This window comes from Tamandua tetradactyla, chromosome 16 (assembly GCF_023851605.1).
Source record: "Tamandua tetradactyla isolate mTamTet1 chromosome 16, mTamTet1.pri, whole genome shotgun sequence".
NCBI lineage: Eukaryota > Metazoa > Chordata > Mammalia > Pilosa > Myrmecophagidae > Tamandua > Tamandua tetradactyla.
Genome location: NC_135342.1, coordinates 76,680,528 through 76,700,538, shown reverse-complemented (window position 1 = coordinate 76,700,538; position 20,011 = coordinate 76,680,528). Strand labels below are relative to the sequence as shown.

Here is a 20,011-nt window from a genome sequence, read left to right as displayed (position 1 = left end):
ATTTACAATCGCAACTAAAAGAATAAAATACCTAGGAATAAATTTAACCAAAGAGACAAAAAGCCTATATAAAGAAAACTACAAAAAACTGTTAAAAGAAATCACAGAAGACCTAAATAGATGGAAGGGCATACCGTGTTCATGGATTGGAAGACTAAATATAGTCAAGATGTCAATCCTACCTAAATTGATTTACAGATTCAATGCAATACCAATCAAAATCCCAACAACTTATTTTTCAGAAATAGAAAAACCAATAAGCAAATTTATCTGGAAGGGCAGGGTGCTCCGAATTGCTAAAAACATCTTGAGGAAAAAAAACGAAGCTGGAGGTCTCGCGCTGCCTGACTTTAAGGCATATTATGAAGCCACAGTGGTCAAAACAGCATGGTATTGGCATAAAGATAGATATATCGACCAATGGAATCGAATAGAGTGCTCAGATATAGACCCTCTCATCTATGGACATTTGATCTTTGATAAGGCAGTCAAGCCAACTCACCTGGGACAGAACAGTCTCTTCAATAAATGGTGCCTAGAGAACTGGATATCCATATGCAAAAGAATGAAAGAAGACCCATCTCTCACACCCTATACAAAAGTTAACTCAAAATGGATCAAAGATCTAAACATTAGGTCTAAGACCATAAAACAGTTAGAGGAAAATGTTGGGATTTGTCTTATGGATCTTACAACTGGAGGTGGTTTTATGGACCTTACACCTAAAGCAAGAATACTGAAGAAGGAAATAAATAAATGGGAGCTCCTCAAAATTAAACACTTTTGTGCATCAAAGAACTTCATCAAGAAAGTAGAAAGACAGCCTACACAATGGGAGACAATATTTGGAAACGACATATCAGATAAAGGTCTAGTATCCAGAATTTATAAAGAGATTGTTCAACTCAACAACAAAAAGACAGCCAACCCAATTACAAAATGGGAAAAAGACTTAAACAGACACCTACCAGAAGAAGAAATACGGATGGCCAAGAGGCACATGAAGAGATGCTCAATGTCCCTGGCCATTAGAGAAATGCAAATCAAAACCACAATGAGATATCATCTCACACCCACCAGAATGGCCATTATCAACAAAACAGAAAATGACAAGTGCTGGAGAGGATGCGGAGAAAGAGGCACACTTATCCACTGTTGGTGGGAATGTCAAAGGGTGCAACCACTGTGGAAGGCAGTTTGGCGGTTCCTCAAAAAGCTGAATATAGAATTGCCATACGACCCAGCAATACCATTGCTAGGTATCTACTCAAAGGACTTAAGGGCAAAGACACAAACGGACATTTGCACACCAATGTTTATAGCAGCGTTATTTACAATTGCAAAGAGATGGAAACAGCCAAAATCTCCATCAACAGAAGAGTGGCTAAACAAACTGTGGTATATACATACGATGGAATATTATGCAGCTTTAAGACAAGATAAACTTATGAACCATGTAATAACATGGATGGACCTAGAGAACATTATGCTGAATGAATCCAGCCAAAAACTAAAGGACAAATACTGTATGGTCCCACTGATGTGAACGGACATTCGAGAATAAACTTGAAATATGTCATTGTTACCAGAGTTCAGCAGGAGTTAGAAACAGGGTAAGACAATGGGTAATTGAAGCTGAAGGGATACAGACTGTGCAACAGGACTAGATACAAAAACTCAAAAATGGACAGCACAATAATACCTAATTGTAAAGTAATCATGTTAAAATACTGAATGAAGCTGCATCTGAGCTATAGGGTTTTTTTTGTTTTTGTTTGCTTGTTGGTTTGTTTGTTGTTGTTTTTTACTATTATTACTACTTTTATTTCTTTTCTTTATATTAGCATTTTATATCTTTTTCTGTTGTGTTGCTAGTTCCTCTAAACCGATGCAAATGTACTAAGAAACAATGATCATGCATCTATGTGATGATGTTAAGAATTACTGAGTGCATATGTAGAATGGTATGATTTCTAAATGTTGTGTTAATTTCTTTTTTTTTCTTTCCGTTAATAAAAAAAAAATATTATGTGGATAGTTAATAAAAATATGTGATTTTCCTGGAAAAAAAAAAATGTATCAGGACAGTGTCTCAGATACCAGTTTGCTCAGAACCAGTAGAGCTTTAAAAAGCTCCAGAAGCAAAGGAGAGGTTGATTCTGAGAAAGAGGACATGTAGGAAAAGGGCAGAGTGAGTGGATCTGGATCATGTCTCCTCCCTCCTATGGATTTATTTGGTCTTTCCATGACCTGCTTGATAGTCCCAACACTTGGGCAAGGCCTTCTCCTCCTTTTTCCTCCCAATACAGACATAGTCAGAACCTCTTCATTTCTCACATACGTGGCACCCAATCCTTTATCCCTGCTGTTTCTTCTACCCAAAATTCCCTTTTTCCCTTCTCTTCCTAGCAAACTCCTAGTCATTCTTTAGGACTCACCTTAAATGCCACTTCCTCAATAGATACTCCTAAAGCTGAGGAAACCTGGGGAGTTGGAGAGACATTGAACAGCAAATTCAATATACAGAAAATCATAGGATTCTTGTATGTAGCATATGCTACTGGGGCCCTACTCTCATGCCCATGTATTTATCCCATCAGTCCCTACCTTCCCAACTTTTGACTGCCAGCACCTTCACCGTTTTCCATTGCTTTGCGAGAAGAAGAGTAGAGGTGCTGGGAATAAACATACTCTTAACACCAGTGGGTATTAAGGAATAAATATCCCCACTCTTTCACCCCTTGGAAGAAAAACTGAGAAAGGTGTTTACACCAGATTCTAGAGTTTCTCCAGCAGGATTGAGCTCCTGTAATCCTCAGTGATGGCTGGCTTCCTTCTTTCACCTCCTATTATGGGTTGACTTATGTCCTTCCAAAAGATATGTTGAAGTCCTAACCCCCAGTACTGCAGGATGTGATCTTAATGGAAAATAAAGTTGTTGCAGAAGCCATTATTTAAGATGGAGATCATACTGAAGTAGGGTGTGATCTTAATCCAATATGACTGGTGTCTTTACAAGAGGAGAAGAGACACATACAGAGGGAGACAGACACACAGTGGGGAAGGCCATGTGAAGACTGAGGCAGAGACTGAAGTGATGCAGATATAAGTTATGCAATACCAAAAACTGACAGTCACCACCAAAAGCGAGGAAAAGGCAAAGATGGCTCCCTGGAGCCATCAGAGAGGGAACCATGCTGACACCTTAGTTTCAGACCTCTAGTCTCCCAAACTGTGATAGAATAAATGTTTATTTTTTTGAGTGACCAAACTTGTGGTGATTTGCTACAGCAGCAATATGAAGCTAATACATCTCCAGAATCAACTACTTTCACCTGAAGCCTTGTCTCAGCAGCTGATTGTTGGGGAACTCAAACTAAGACATGGTGGTTCTCTCTCACAATCCAGTCACACCAGAATTCCCTACAAAGTAGATAAGTCATGCCCCTCTTAAGGAGAGGCTTCACATTCAAGGAAGTATTAATTGTTCTTTTCCAACATTTTCTGAAGGGTGTTCATAAGGAGTAGGTGTGGAGCATTATGGGATGAATATATTTTATATTTATGCTGCTGCAGAGCAATGGAGGTAGTCAATAGCACTCTCACTGGATGATAAATATAACCACTGCAATTGTCATTCCTAGGATGATGTCTTGCCTTTCCCTGCATCCTCCCAGCATGTCACATGATTCTTGGTACACAGCAAGTGCCCAAGACATCCTGACTAACATTTAATAAAGTTATTCTTTGCAGACCACTGAGGAGAATACATTTCAGGATCTTCTGACTTTGAACACATCATTTACTCTTAGCACATGTTTCTACTAATTGTGTTAGTATAAAGGCTTAGCTTCTGTAAAAATAAAAGCAACCCTTCAAAATGTAATGGCTTAATATACAAATCTGCACATATGATTAAATTGTAAAAACTGCATGCATCCACATATACAAATGAATACAAGTAAAGCTAAGAAAAGCTTTCTGAGAGTGGTGGATTGACTCAATGTCAATGTCTTGGTTGCAATATTACACTCTAGTTTTGCCAAATTTGTCATTGAGGGAAACTAGGAAAAGTGTATACAGGGGAGCCAAAATGGCAACTTAGTTAAGAGTTGGATTTAGTTCATCCTCCAGAGCAGGTAGTAAATAGCCAGGAACAATACAGAACAACTGCTGGGACCATGTCAGTGACCAGACACACAGCATACCTCTGCAAGAAATACTAAAGGAGCACTAAAGACAGATAAGAAAAGACATGAGAGAGAGGTATGGAGAAGAGCGTAGAAGTGAAGACTATCAGTAAAGGTAAAAAGAAGAAAAATTAGATATGACATATAAAATCCAAAAGGCAAAAAGGTAGAAGAAAGTACTGCCCTTACAGTAATAACACTGAAATGTTAATGGATTAAACTCCCCAATCAAAAGACATAAACTGGCAGAATGGATTAAAAAACAGGACCCATCTATATGCTGTCTACAGAAGACATATCTTAGACCCAAGGATAAACATATGTTGAAAGTGAAAGGTTGGGGAAACATATTTCATGCAAACAACAATCAGAAAAGAGCAGGAGTAGCTGTACTAATATTCAACAAATTTGATATCAAATGTAAAACAACTAAAAGAAATAAGGAGGGACACTATGTATTAATAAATGGAACAATTCAACAAGAAGACATAACCATCATAAATATTTATACACTGAGCCAGAGTGCTCCAAAATGCATGAGGCAAACACTGAAAAGAGAAATAGACACATATACCATAACAGTTGGAGACTTCAATTCCCCACTCTCATCAATGGACAGAATGTCTACACAGAGGATCAATAAAGAAACAGGGAATTTGAATAATACAATAAATGAACTAGACTTAGCAGACATTTATAGAACATTACAACCCACAACAGCAGGATACACTTTTTTCTCAAGTACTCATGGATCATTCTCAAGGATAGACCATATGCTGGGTCACAAAGCAAGTCTCAATAATTTTTAAAAGATTGAAATCATACAGAACACTTTCTCAGATCATAAAGAAATGAAGTTGAAAATCAATAATAGGCAGAGAGTCAGAACATTCACAGATATATGGAGGCTCTACAACACACTCTTAAACAACCAGTGGGTCAAGGGAGAAATTACAAGAGAAGTCAGTAAATATCTCAAAGCAAATGAAAATGAAAACACAGCATATCAAAATTTATGGGATGCAGCAAAAACAGTGCTAACAGAGAAATTTATTGCCCTAAATGCCTATATCAAAAAAAAGAAAAAGAAAAGAAAAGAAAGAGCGAAAATCAAGTAATTAATTGTCCACTTGGAAGAACTAGAGAAAGAACAGCAAACTAACCCCAAGCAGATTAGAGCAGAAATAGATGAAATTTAGAACATGAAAACAATTGAGAAAAGCAACAAAACGAGAAGTTGGTTCTATGAGAAAATCAATAAGATTGATGGACCTTTAGTGAGGTTGACAAAAGGAAGAAGAGAGAGGATGCAAATAAATAAAATCAGAAATGGAAGAGGAAACATAACCACTGACCCCACATAAATAAAGAAGATAAGGAGAGGATACTATGAACAACTTTATGCTAATGAACTAGACAATGTAGATGAAATGGACAACTTCCCAGAAAGGCATGAGCAACCAATATTGACTCGAGAAGAAATAGACGACCTCAACAAACAAAGAAATTGAATTAGTCATTAGGAAGCTCCAAAAAAATAAGATTCCAGGACCAGATGGCTTCACATGTAAATTCTACCAAAAAGTCAAGTAAGAATTAGAACTAATTCTGCTCAAACTCTTCAAAAAAATTGAAGAGGAGGGAAGACTACCTAACTCATTCTATGAAGCCAACATCACCCTCATACCAAAACTAGACAGAGATAATATAAGAAAAGAAAACTACAGACCAATCTCTCTAATGAATATAGATGCAAAAGTCCTCACCAAAATTCTTGCAATTTGAATCCAGCACAACATTAAAAGAATTATACACTGTGCTGGTTTGAAATGATGTATGGACCCTAGAAAAGCCATGTTTTAATCCTAATCCCATTTTACAAAGGCAGCCATTTCTTCTAATCCCTATTCAGCATTGAATGTTTGAAACTGTAATTAGATCATCTCCTTGGAGATGTGATTTAATCAAGAGTGGTTGTTAAACTGAATCAGCTGGAGGCATGTCTCCACCCACTTGGGTGGGTCTTGATAAGTTTCTGGAGTCCTATAAAAGAGGAAACACTTTGGAGAATGAAGGAGATTCAGAGAGAGCAGAGAATGCTGCAGCACCACGAAGCAGAGAGTCCACAAGTCAGCGACCTTTGGAGATGAAGAAGGAAAACACCTCCCAGGGAGCTTCATGAAACCGGAAGCCAGAAGAGAAGAAGTTAGCAGATGAAGCCATGTTCACCATGTGTCCTTCCAGATGAGAGAGGAACCCTGACCATGTTCCCCATGTGCCTTTCCAGATGAGAGAGAAACTCTGGCTGTGCTCACCATGTGCCCTTCCACTTAAGAGAGAAACCCTGAACTTCATCAGCCTTCTTGAACCAAGGTATCTTTCCCTGGATGCCTTAGATTGGACATTTTCCATAGACTTGTTTTAATTAGGACATTTTCTTGACCTTAGAACTGTAAACTAGCAACTTACTAAATTACCCTTTTAAAAAAGCCATTCTGTTTCTAGTATATTTCATTCCAGCAGCTAGCAAACTAGAACATACACCATGACCAAGTAGGATTCATCCCAGGTATGTAAGGCTGTTCAACATAAGAAAATCAATTAATGTAATACACCATATCTACAAATCAAAGCAGAAAAACCACATGATCATCTCAGTTGATGCAGAAAAGGCATTTGACAAAATTCAACATCCTTTCTTGTCGAAAACACTTCAAAAGATAAGATAAGGTGTCTACTCAGAGGAAATGAGGTCAAGGACACAAAAGGATATTTGCACACCAATGTTTATAGCAGCATTATTTACAATTGCCAAGAGATGGAAACGGCCCAAATGTCCATCCACAGAAGAGTGGCTAAACAAGTTGTGGTATATACATACGATGGAATATTATGCAGCTGCATGACAGAATAACGTTATGAAATATGTAACAACACGGATGGACCTTGAGGACATTATGCTGAATGAGATTAGCCAGAAACAAAAGGACAAATACTATATGGTCTCACTGATATGAACTAACATTAGTGAATGATCTTGGAGAATTTCAGCTAACAACAGAGACCATCAGGAGATAGAAATGGGGTAGATATTGGGTAATTGGAGCTGAAGGGATACAGATTGTGCAACAGGATTGATTGTAAAAATTCAGAAATGTATACCACAATACTACCTAACTGTAATATAATAATAGTGTTAGTACACTGAATGAAGCTGAATGTGAGAATGATAGAGGGAAGAGGGTTGGGGGCACAAATGAAATCAAAAGGAAAGATAGATGATAAATACTGAGATGGTGTAATCTAGGAAAGCTTAGAGTGTATAATGTAAATGTACAAATTAAAAAATGTTTTGCATGAGGAAGAACAAAGGAATGTCAATATTGCAGGGTGTTGAAAATAGGTGTTAATTCATATTTAAAAACTCTACCTTATGTCTAAGACTAAAGCAAAAAATGTTTATTTGGTACAAAATTTATAATTTGACTAATGCATCTCCTAATATAACTTATGTGGACAGTTTAATTGAATACCATAAGTACATGGAACCTTGATTAGGGCATGAGATTTTGTAGGTTTCTCCAGAGTGATGCCCTGATGAATCCCATAGTGATTTGAACAGTGAATAATAAAGTATTTGCAAAGTCCCTTTGGGGGAATGGTGAGAAAGGGGGAAATTCAACTTACCCATATGGAGAATTCTTGATATTCTCACAAGCAGTGGGGACAACCAAAGCAATAAGCTGAGCCCTCAATCTTGGGATTTGTGCATATGAAACTTAACCCCATAAAGGATAGGCTAAGCCTACCTAAAATTATGCTTAAGAGTCACCCCCAGAGAACTTCTTTTGTTGCTCACATGTGGTCTCTCTCTCTCTCTCAGCCAACACGACAAGCAAACTCACTGCCCTGCCCCCATCTACATGGGAGATGACTCCCAGGGCTATAAACCTTCCTGGCAATGTGGGACAGAAATCCTAGAATGAGCTGGGACTCAGCATCAAGGAAATGAGAAAACCTTCTCAACCAAAAGGGGAAAGAGAGAAATGAGACAAAATAAAGTATCAATGGCTGAGAAATTTCAAACAAAGTCGAGAGGTTATCCTGGAGGTTATTCTTATGTATTATATAGATATCACCTTTGTAGTTATAGTATATTGGAGAGACTGGAGGGAAGTGCCTGAAAATGTAAAGTTATGTCCAGTAACCATGTTTCTTGAAGATGATTGTATAATGATAAAGCTTTCACAATGTGACTGTGTGATTGTGTAAAACTTTGTGTCTGATGCTACTTTTATCTACAGTATGGATAGATGAGTAAAACATATGGATTAAAATTAAATAATAGGGGAAACAAATGTTAAAATAAATTTAGTAGATTGAAATGCTAGTGATCAATGAAAGATAGTGGTGAGAGTATAGAAAAAAATAGGGGAAACAAAGGTTAAAATATGTTGGGTAGATAGAAATACTAGCAATCAATGAGAGGGAGGGGAAAGGGGTAAAATATATATGAGTTTTTTCTTTATTCTTTGTATTTCTTTTTCTGAATTGATGCAAATGTTCTAAGAAATGATCATGGTGATGAATATACAATGATGTGATGATACTGTGAATTTTTGATTATGTGCCAAGAATAGAATGATCATATGGTAAGAATGTTTATGTTGTTATGTTTAAAAAAAATTTTAATAAAAATAAAGTGTACACAGGATTTCTCTAATTTCTTGCAATTGTATATGACTCCACAACCATCGTAATGGAAGTGTCAATTAAAAACACATATATAGCTTCTCTGCCGGCGCTCCCGCCGCCATCTAGCCCTCCTCTTCCCCCTTCTCCACCGGCGCTCCCGCCGCCATCTAGCCCTCCTCTTCCCCCTTCTCCGCCGGCGCTCCCGCCGCCATCTAGCCCTCCTCTTCCCCCTTCTATGCCGGCACTCCTGCCGCCATCTTGCCCTTCCCTTTCTCCTCCTACTCCAGCGGCTCTCCAACCACCACTGTGCCCTCTTCTGCCTTCACCGGCTCCTCCGCCACCGTCCTCGACAGCCTTGCCATCCTCACCTTTCCTCCTCCAAAACAGCTACTAGGGGAGTAGAAACGATACAGAACAGCTCCTGGAGCCACGACAGAGATAAAAAAGACAGCGTACCCCATCCTGGAATGGCTGACTGGCTGGGAGAACCCGCTCCGGTGAGATCGCCGAGGGGCGCGGGCTTCCCCGGGCGGGGCGGCCGGAGTCCCTCCCCTCCTCCTTCCCGGGCCAGCTGGCAGAAATGGGCAGGCAGTCCCCTCAAGCCGCGGTGGCTGGCGCCCCCACCATGCACAGCCCCCTGGACCAACTGAGAGAATTGGATCGGAAATCCCCAGGCCGCGGAGAAAGGTGACCAGGGGGTCCCTTCCAAACACGTGACTCCCTGGTCCGGCTGTGAACGGTGCATTCTCCCAGGCCGCGGCGGCTGGTGCCCTCCCGCCACGCTTGGTGCCCCGGGCCAATTAGGAAATTCGGACGGGCACTCTCCCGGGCTGCGGCGGCTGGCGACCCTCCCCACGTTCGGACCCCTGGGCCAGCTGGCACTCTTCCAAGCTGTTTCGGCTGGCGAACCTCCCCCACGGCAAGAGTTTTCCAAAGTTAAAGGACCCACAGCACCTTTTACTGGTCGGACCCGCAGACAAACGTGTGCCACGAGCACCACCTACTGGGCAGGATAAGAAAAACAGAACCCAGAGATTTCACAGAAAAATCTTTCAACCTGCTGGGTCCAACACCCAGGGAAATCTGACTAAATGCCCAGACGCCAGCAGAAGATAACGGATCATGCTCAGAAAATTGAAAATATGGCCCAGTCAAAGGAAAAAACCAATAGTTCAAATGAGATACAGGAGCTGAGACAACTAATGCTGAATATACGAACAGAAATGGAAAACCTCTTCAAAAATGAAATCGATAAATTGAGGGAGGACATGAAGAACATGGGCTGAACAAAAAGAAGAAATAGAAAAACTGAAAAAACAAATCACAGAACTTATGGAAGTGAAGGATAAAGTAGAAAAGATGGAAAAAACAATGGATACCTACAATGATAGATTTAAAGAGACAGAAGATAGAATTAGTGATTTGGAGGATGGCACATCTGAATTCCAAAAAGAAACAGAAACTATCGGGAAAAGAATGGAAAAATTTGAACAGGGTATCAGGGAACTCAAGGACAATATGAACCGCACAAATATACGTGTTGTGGGTGTCCCAGAAGGAGAAGAGAAGGGAAAAGGGGGAGAAAAACTAATGGAAAAAATTATCACTGAAAATTTCCCAACTCTTATGAAAGACCTAAAATTACAAATCCAAGAAGTGCAGCACACCCCAAAGAGATTAGACCCAAATAGGCGTTCTCCAAGACACTTACTAGTTAGAATGTCAGAGGTCAAAGAGAAAGAGAGGATCTTGAAAGCAGCAAGAGAAAAACAATCCATCACATACAAGGGAAACCCAATAAGACTATGTGTAGATTTCTCAGCAGAAACCATGGTAGCTAGAAGACAGGGGGATGATATATTTAAATTACTAAAAGAGAAAAACTGCCAACCAAGACTCCTATATCCAGCAAAATTGTCCTTCAAAAATGAGGGAGAAATTAAAACATTCTCAGACAAAAAGTCACTGACAGAATTTGTGACCAAGAGACCAGCTCTGCAAGAAATACTAAAGGGAGCACTAGAGTCAGATATGAAAAGACAGAAGAGAGAGGTATGGAGAAGAGTGTAGAAAGAAGGAAAGTCAGATATGATATATATAATACAAAAGGCAAAATGGTAGAGGAAAATATTATCCAAACAGTAATAACTCTAAATGTTAATGGACTGAATTCCCCAATCAAAAGACATAGACTGGCAGAATGGATTAAAAAACAGGATCCTTCTATATGCTGTCTACAGGAAACACATCTTAGACCCAAAGATAAATATAGGTTGAAAGTGAGAGGTTGGGAAAAGATATTTCATGCAAATAGCAACCAGAAAAGAGCAGGAGTGGCTATACTAATATCCAACAAATTAGACTTCAAATGTAAAACAGTTAAAAGAGACAAAGAAGGACACTATATACTAATAAAAGGAACAATTAAACAAGAAGACATAACAATCATAAATATTTATGCACCGAACCAGAATGCCCCAAAATACGTGAGGAATACACTGCAAACACTGAAAAGGGAAATAGACACATATACCAGAATAGTTGGAGACTTCAATTCCCCACTCTCATCAATGGACAGAACATCTAGACAGAGGATCAATAAAGAAACAGAGAATCTGAATATTACTATAAATGCACTAGACTTAACAGACATTTATAGGACATTACATCCCACAACAGCAGGATACACCTTTTTTTCAAGTGCTCATGGATCATTCTCAAAGATAGACCATATGCTGGGTCACAAAGCAAGTCTTAACAAATTTAAAAAGATTGAAATCATACACAACACTTTCTCAGATCATAAAGGAATGAAGTTGGAAATCAATAATAGGCAGAGTGCCAGAAAATTCACAAATACGTGGAGGCTCAACAACACACTCTTAAACAACAAGTGGGTCAAAGAAGAAATTGCAAGAGAAATTAGTAAATACCTAGAGGCAAATGAAAATGAAGACACAACATATCAAAACTTATGGGATGCAGCAAAGGCAGTGCTAAGAGGGAAATTTATTGCCCTAAATGCCTATATCAGAAAAGAAGAGAAGGCAAAAATGCAGAAATTAACTGTCCACTTGGAAGAACTGGAGAAATAACAGCAAACTAACCCCAAAGCAAGCAAAAGGAAAGAAATAACAAAGATTAGAGCAGAAATAAATGAAATTGAAAACATGAAAACAATAGAGAAAATCAATAAGACCAGAAGTTGGTTCTATGAGAAAATCAATAAGATTGATGGGCCCTTAGCAAGATTGACAAAAAGAAGAAGAGAGAGGATGCAAATAAATAAGATCAGAAATGGAAGAGGAGACATAACTACTGACCTCACAGAAATAAAGGAGGTAATAACAGGATACTATGAACAACTTTACGCTAATAAATACAACAATTTCGATGAAATGGACGGGTTACTGGGAAAGACATGAACAACCAACTTTGACTCAAGAACAAATAGATGACCTCAACAAACCAATCACAAGTAAAGAAATTGAATTAGTCATTCAAAAGCTTCCTAAAAAGAAAAGTCCAGGACCAGACGGCTTCACATGTGAATTCTATCAAACATTCCAGAAAGAATTAGTACCAACTCTCCTCAAACTCTTCAAAAAAATCGAAGTGGAGGGAAAGCTACCTAATTCATTCTATGAAGCCAACATCACCCTCATACCAAAACCAGGCAAAGATATTACAAAAAAAGAAAACTACAGACCAATCTCTCTAATGAATATAGATGCAAAAATCCTCAATAAAATTCTAGCAAATCGTATCCAACAACACATTAAAAGAATTATACATCATGACCAAGTAGGATTCATCCCAGGTATGCAAGGATGGTTCAACATAAGAAAATCAATTAATGTAATACACCATATCAACAAATCAAAGCAGAAAAATCACATGATCATCTCAATTGATGCAGAGAAGGCATTTGACAAGATTCAACATCCTTTCCTGTTGAAAACATTTCAAAAGACAGGAATACAAGGAACTTCCTTAAAATGATAGAGGGAATATATGAAAACCCACAGCTAATATCATCCTCAATGGGGAAAAATGGAAAACTTTCCCCTAAGATCAGGAACAAGACAAGGATGTCCACTATCACCACTATTATTCAACATTGTGTTGGAGGTTCTAGCCAGAGCAATTAGACAGGAAAAAGAAATGCAAGGCATCAAAATTGGAAAGGAAGAAGTAAAACTATCACTGATTGCAGACGATATGATACTATACATTGAAAACCCTGAAAAATCCACAACAAAACTCCTAGAGCTAATAAATGAGTACAGCAAAGTAGCAGGTTACAAGATCAACATTCAAAAATCTGTAGCATTTCTATACACTAGTAATGAACAAGCTGAGGGGGAAATCAAGAAACGAATTCCATTTACAATTGCAACTAAAAGAATAAAATACCTCGGAATAAATTTAACTGAAGAGACAAAAAAACCTATATAAAGAAAACTACAAAAAACTGTTAAAAGAAATCACAGAAGACCTAAATAGATGGAAGGGCATACCGTGTTCATGGATTGGAAGACTAAATATAGTTAAGATGTCAATTCTACCTAAATTGATTTACAGATTCAATGCAATACCAATCAAAATCCCAACAACTTATTTTTCAGAAACAGAAAAACCAATAAGCAAATTTATCTGGAAGGGCAGGGTGCTCCGAATTGCTAAAAACATCTTGAGGAAAAAAAACGAAGCTGGAGGTCTCACGCTGCCGGACTTTAAAGCATATTATGAAGCCACAGTGGTCAAAACAGCATGGTATTGGCATAAAGATAGATATATCGACCAATGGAATCGAATAGAGTGCTCAGATATAGACCCTCTCATCTATGGACATTTGATCTTTGATAAGGCAGTCAAGCCAACTCACCTGGGACAGAACAGTCTCTTCAATAAATGGTGCCTAGAGAACTGGATATCCATATGCAAAAGAATGAAAGAAGACCCATATCTCACACCCTATACAAAAGTTAACTCAAAATGGATCAAAGATCTAAACATTAGGTCTAAGACCATAAAACAGTTAGAGGAAAATGTTGGGAGATATCTTATGAAACTTACAACTTTTATGGACCTTAAACCTAAAGCAAGAGCACTGAAGAAGAAAATAAATAAATGGGAGCTCCTCAAAAATTAAACACTTTTGTGCATCAAAGAACTTCATCAAGAAAGTAGAAAGACAGCCTACACAATGGGAGACAATATTTGGAAATGACATATCAGATAAAGGTCTAGCATTCAGAATTTATAAAGAGATTGTTCAACTCAACAACAAAAAGACAGCCAACCCAATTACAAAATGGGAAAAAGACTTGAACAGACACCTATCAGAAGAGGAAATACAAATGGCCAAAAGGCACATGAAGAGATGCTCAATGTCCCTGGCCATTAGAGAAATGCAAATCAAAACCACAATGAGATATCATCTCACACCCACCAGAATGGCCATTATCAACAAAACAGAAAATGACAAGTGCTGGAGAGGATGTGGAGAAAGAGCCACACTTATCCACTGTTGGTGGGAATGTCAAATGGTGCAACCACTGTGGAAGACAGTTTGGCGGTTCCTCAAAAAGCTGAATATAGAATTGCCATACGACCCAGAAATACCATTGCTGGATATCTACTCAAAGGACTTAAGGGCAAAGACACAAACGGACATTTGCACACCAATGTTTATAGCAGTGTTATTTACAATTGCAAAGAGATGGAAACAGCCAAAATGTCCATCAACAGAAGAGTGGCTAAACAAACTGTGGTATATACATACGATTGAATATTATGCAGCTTTAAGACAGGATAAAGTTATGAAGCATGTAATAACATGGATGGACCTAGAGAACATTATGCTGAGTGAGTCTAGCCAAAAACTAAAGGACAAATACTGTATGGTCCCACTGATGTGAACGGACATTCGAGAATAAACTTGGAATATGTCATTGGTAACAGAGTCCAGCAGGAGTTAGAAACAGGGTAAGATAATGGGTAATTGGAGCTGAAGGGATACAGACTGTGCAACAGGACTAGATACAAAAACTCAAAAATGGACAGCACAATAATACCTAATTGTAAAGTAATCATGTTAAAACACTGAATGAAGCTGCATCTGAGCTATAGGGTTTTTGTTTGTTTGTTTGTTTTTGTTTTGTTTTGTTTTGTTTTTTTCTGTGTGGTTGTTTGTTTGTCTTTTTTTTTTACTATTATTATTACTTTTTTTCTCTATATTAACATTCTGTATCTTTTTCTGTTGTGTTGCTAGTTCTTCTAAACCGATGCAAATGTACTAAGAAACGATGATCATGCATCTATGTGATGATGTTAAGAATTACTGATTGCGTATGTAGAATGGTATGATTTCTAAATGTTGGGTTAATTTCTTTTTTTTTCCGTTAATAAAAAATATATATATATTAATCTTGTATTCTGAAATTTGATAAACTCACATATTAGTTCTAGAAACTTTTTGTAGATTCCACTGAATTTTTTTATATAGAGGATCATGTCATCTAGAAATAAAAGCAGTTTCACTTCTCAAAAAAAAATACATATATATAGTGTCTTAAGTAGAGTACAGTTAACTTAGATTGCTGGAACTAGTGAGACAGCTTTATTCTTCAAAGTCATTCAGGGACCCAGGTTCTTTCTATCTTGTTGCCCTAACTTTCCCTAGAGTGCTAGCCTCATCTACACTGTAGTATTGGCAAAATCTTAGCCACATGGTCATATCCAGCTTCAGGGGAGACTAGTAAATGAGTTATTTTCTGGATTATTATGTGCTAATAAAACTCTATTATTATGGAAGAAGGAAAAGACACATTTTGTAACAATGAGCAATCACCACAAAGCACAAATCGGTTTGGTTGGTAAGGGTAGTGTATTAGTTAGGGTTCTCTAGAGAAACAGAATCAACAGGGAACACTTGCAAATATAAAATTTATAAAAGTGTCTCACGTGACCGTAGGAACGCAGAGTCCAAAATCCACAGGGCAGGCTGCGAAGCTGATGACTCCAATGGATGGCCTGGATGAACTCCACAGGAGAGGCTCGCCAGCCAAAGCAGGAATGCCACTTATCTCCTCTGAGTCCTCCTTAAAAGGCTTCCCATGATTGCATTTAGCATCACTAATTGCAGAAGACACTCCCCTTTGGCTGATCACAAATGGAATCAGCTGTGGATGTAGCTAACGTGATCATAACCTAATCCTATGAAATGTCCTCATTGCAACAGACAGGCCAGTGCTTACCCAATCAGACGAACAGGTACCACAACATGGCCAAGTTGACACCTGTCCCTAACCATGACAGTCCACCCCTTGTCAACTTGGCACCTATACCTTAGATTTCCAAATGAAAACAAAAATAAGCACACATTTTTTCTTTTACCTGACAATACTCAACTGTCCTGCATATAACTGGAAACACATTAAATCTCTCCAGAATAGGGTGCAAATCCTTGGACAACATTCATTCTTAAACTTGATATCTTACAACTTAAATAGTATAACACAAACAAAACAGCATTACAGTCCTCATTTCTGTAACTGATCACGTGGTCGAAGTTCATATTTATCACTACCTTCTTCCACTACCCATTCCATGTTCCCTTTCCCCTCAGCAAGCACTTCAGCTGGCCGTGGTTCTTTGCCTGGTGGGGTGACCCAAACCTTCATTCCTGAAGTCTCAGAGCCATTAGTGGTCCTGCCTGGATTGTGTTGTTGCAGTTTTCCATTGATTTTAATCACAGGGCATGGTAGTACTAATAGACGCCCCAGGGGATCTCCTATATTCCAAGAAAACTCTTCTTTACCTCCATTATGTAGTTGCAGTCCTACTTCCTTCTGATAGTCAGGGTCAATTACCCCAGACAATAATGTAATTCCCTTCTTGGTGTGTTGATCCAGAGGCATAAATAGCCCAAAGTGGCCAGGTGGCAATCTTAACTTCCAGTTCAGTGGTATCACTGTTGTTTCTCCTGGAGAAAGCACACCCCGTTTTGGAACTAAAACCTGTAGACCAGCAGAACTCAGGGTAGCAGGGACAGGAAGCAAAAATTTTCCCAGTGGATCACTAGGAGTAATAGTGAGTGGCACCACACCCATTTCCACCCCTTGGTTCCTGGACCCATGGATCCTGGCTATGGGAGAAACAGCACCATACAGTGGACGCTGATTCAGAGCATACACAGCTTCCTGGAGAACATTACCCCAGCCTTTCAAGTTTTTGCCACCTAGTTGGCACCGTAATTGAGTTTTCAAAAGGCCATTCCACCGTTCTATCAATCCAGCTGCTTCTGGATGATGGGGAACATGGTAAGACCAGAGAATTCCATGAGCATGTGCCCATTCCCGCACTTCATTTGCTGTGAAGTGTGTTCCTTGATCCGAAGCAATGCTATGTGGAATACCATGGCGATGGATAAGGCATTCTGTAAGCCCACGGATAGTAGTTTTGGCAGAAGCATTGCGTGCAGGGAAGGCAAACCCATATCCAGAGTATGTGTCTATTCCAGTTAGAACAAATCGCTGCCCCTTCCATGAAGGGAGTGGTCCAATGTAATCAACCTGCCACCATGTAGCTGGCTGGTCACCTCGGGGAATGGTGCCATATCGGGGGCTGAGTGTGGGTCTCTGCTGCTGGCAGATTGGGCACTCAGCAGTGGCTGTAGCCAGGTCAGCCTTGGTGAGTGGAAGTCCATGCTGCTGAGCCCATGCATAACCTCCATCCCTACCACCATGACCACTTTGTTCATGAGCCCATTGGGCAATAACAGGAGTTGCTGGGGAAACAGGCTGACTGGTATCCATAGAACGGGTCATCTTATCCACTTGATTATTAAAATCTTCCTCTGCTGAAGTCACCCTCTGGTGTGCATTCACATGGGACACAAATATCTTCATGTTTTTAGCCCACTCAGAAAGGTCTATCCACATACTTCTTCCCCAGACCTCTTTGTCACCAATTTTCCAATTATGGTCTTTCCAAGTCCCTGACCATCCAGCCAAACCATTAGCAACAGCCCATGAGTCAGTATACAAACGCACCTCTGGCCAGTTTTCCTTCCAAGCAAAATGAACAACCAGGTGCACTGCTCGAAGTTCTGCCCACTGGGAGGATTTCCCCTCACCACTGTCCTTTAAAGACACCCCAGAAAGGGGTTGTAATGCTGCAGCTGTCCACTTTCGGGTGGTACCTGCATATCGTGCTGAACCATCTGTAAACCAGGCCCGAGTTTTCTCTTCCTCAGTCAATTCACTGTAAGGAACTCCCCAAGAGGCCATAGCTCTGGTCTGGGAAAGAGAAGGTAATGTGGCAGCAGGAGTGGAAACCATGGGCATCTGTGCCACTTCTTCATGTAACTTACTTGTGCCTTCAGGACCTGCTCTGGCTCTATCTCGTATATACCATTTCCACTTTACAATAGAGTGCTGCTGTGCACGCCCAACTTTATGGCTTGGTGGGTCAGACAACACCCAACTCATGATAGGCAACTCAGGTCTCATGGTAACTTGGTGGCCCATGGTTAAGCGTTCAGTCTCTACTAAGGCCCAGTAGCAGGCCAAAAGCTGTTTCTCAAAAGGAGAGTAGTTATCTGCAGCAGATGGTAAGGCTTTGCTCCAAAATCCTAAGGGTCTGCGTTGTGATTCTCCTACTGGGGCCTGCCAAAGGCTCCAGACAGCATCTCTATTTGCCACTGACACTTCCAGCACCATTGGATCTGCTGGATCATATGGCCCAAGTGGCAGAGCAGCTTGCACAGCAGCCTGGACCTGTCGCAGAGCCTCCTCTTGTTCAGGTCCCCACTCAAAATTGGCAGCTTTTCTGGTCACTCGATAAATGGGCCGGAGTAGCACACCCAAATGAGGAATATGTTGTCGCCAAAATCCAAAAAGACCAACTAGGCGTTGTGCCTCTTTTTTGGTTGTGGGAGGGGCCAGATGCAGCAATTTATCCTTCACCTTAGAAGGGATATCTCGACAAGCCCCACACCACTGGACACCTAGAAATTTTACTGAGGTGGAAGGCCCCTGTATTTTTGTTGGATTTATCTCCCATCCTCTGACACGCAAATGCCTTACCAGTAAATCTAGAGTAGTTGCTACTTCTTGTTCACTAGGTCCAATCAACATGATATCATCAATATAATGGACCAGTGTGATGTCTTGTGGGAGGCAGAAACGATCAAGGTCTCTGCGAACAAGATTATGACATAGGGCTGGAGAGTTGATATACCCCTGAGGTAGGACAGTGAAAGTATATTGCTGACCTTGCCAGCTGAAAGCAAACTGTTTCTGGTGGTCCTTACTAATAGCTATTGAGAAAAAAGCATTTGCCAGATCAATAGCTGCATACCAGGTACCAGGGGATGTATTGATTTGCTCAAGCAATGATACTACATCTGGAACAGCAGCTGCAATTGGAGTTACCACCTGGTTGAGTTTACGATAATCCACTGTCATTCTCCAAGACCCATCTGTTTTCTGCACAGGCCAAATAGGAGAGTTGAATGGGGATGTGGTGGGAATCACCACCCCTGCATCTTTCAAGTCCTTAAGAGTGGCAGTAATCTCTGCAATCCCTCCAGGAATACGGTATTGCTTTTGATTTACTATTTTGCTTGGTAGGGGCAGTTCTAGTGGCTTCCACTTGGCCTTTCCCACCATAATAGCCCTCACTGCACGAGTTAGAGAACCAACGTGGGGATTCTGCCAGTTGCTCAGTATGTCTATGCCAATTATACATTCCGGAACTGGGGAAATAACTACAGGATGGGTCCGGGGGCCCACTGGACCCACTGTGAGACAGACCTGAGCTAAAACTCCATTGATCACCTGGCCTCCATAAGCCCCCACTCTGACTGGTGGTCCAGAGTGACGTTTTGGGTCCCCTGGAATTAATGTCACTTCTGAACCAGTGTCTAATAATCCCCGAAATATCTGATCATTTCCTTTTCCCCAATGCACAGTTACCCTGGTAAAAGGCCGTCGGTCTCCTTGAGGAAGACTTAGAGGAAGGTCAACAGTATAAATTTGTGGCAGTGTAACAGGTTTCTTCCCCATAGGGACCTGGCCTCCCCTTCATTCAAGGGGCTCAGGGTCTGTAAACTGTTT

General features: G+C 40.0%; 1 protein-coding gene across 2 annotated transcripts in view; it reads left to right on the top strand.

The window, feature by feature from the left end:
* SDR42E1 (short chain dehydrogenase/reductase family 42E, member 1) overlaps positions 1-20,011 on the top strand; it is a 69,517-nt gene that overhangs the window by 25,271 nt on the left and 24,235 nt on the right. The gene's annotated exons all lie outside the window — the stretch shown is intronic.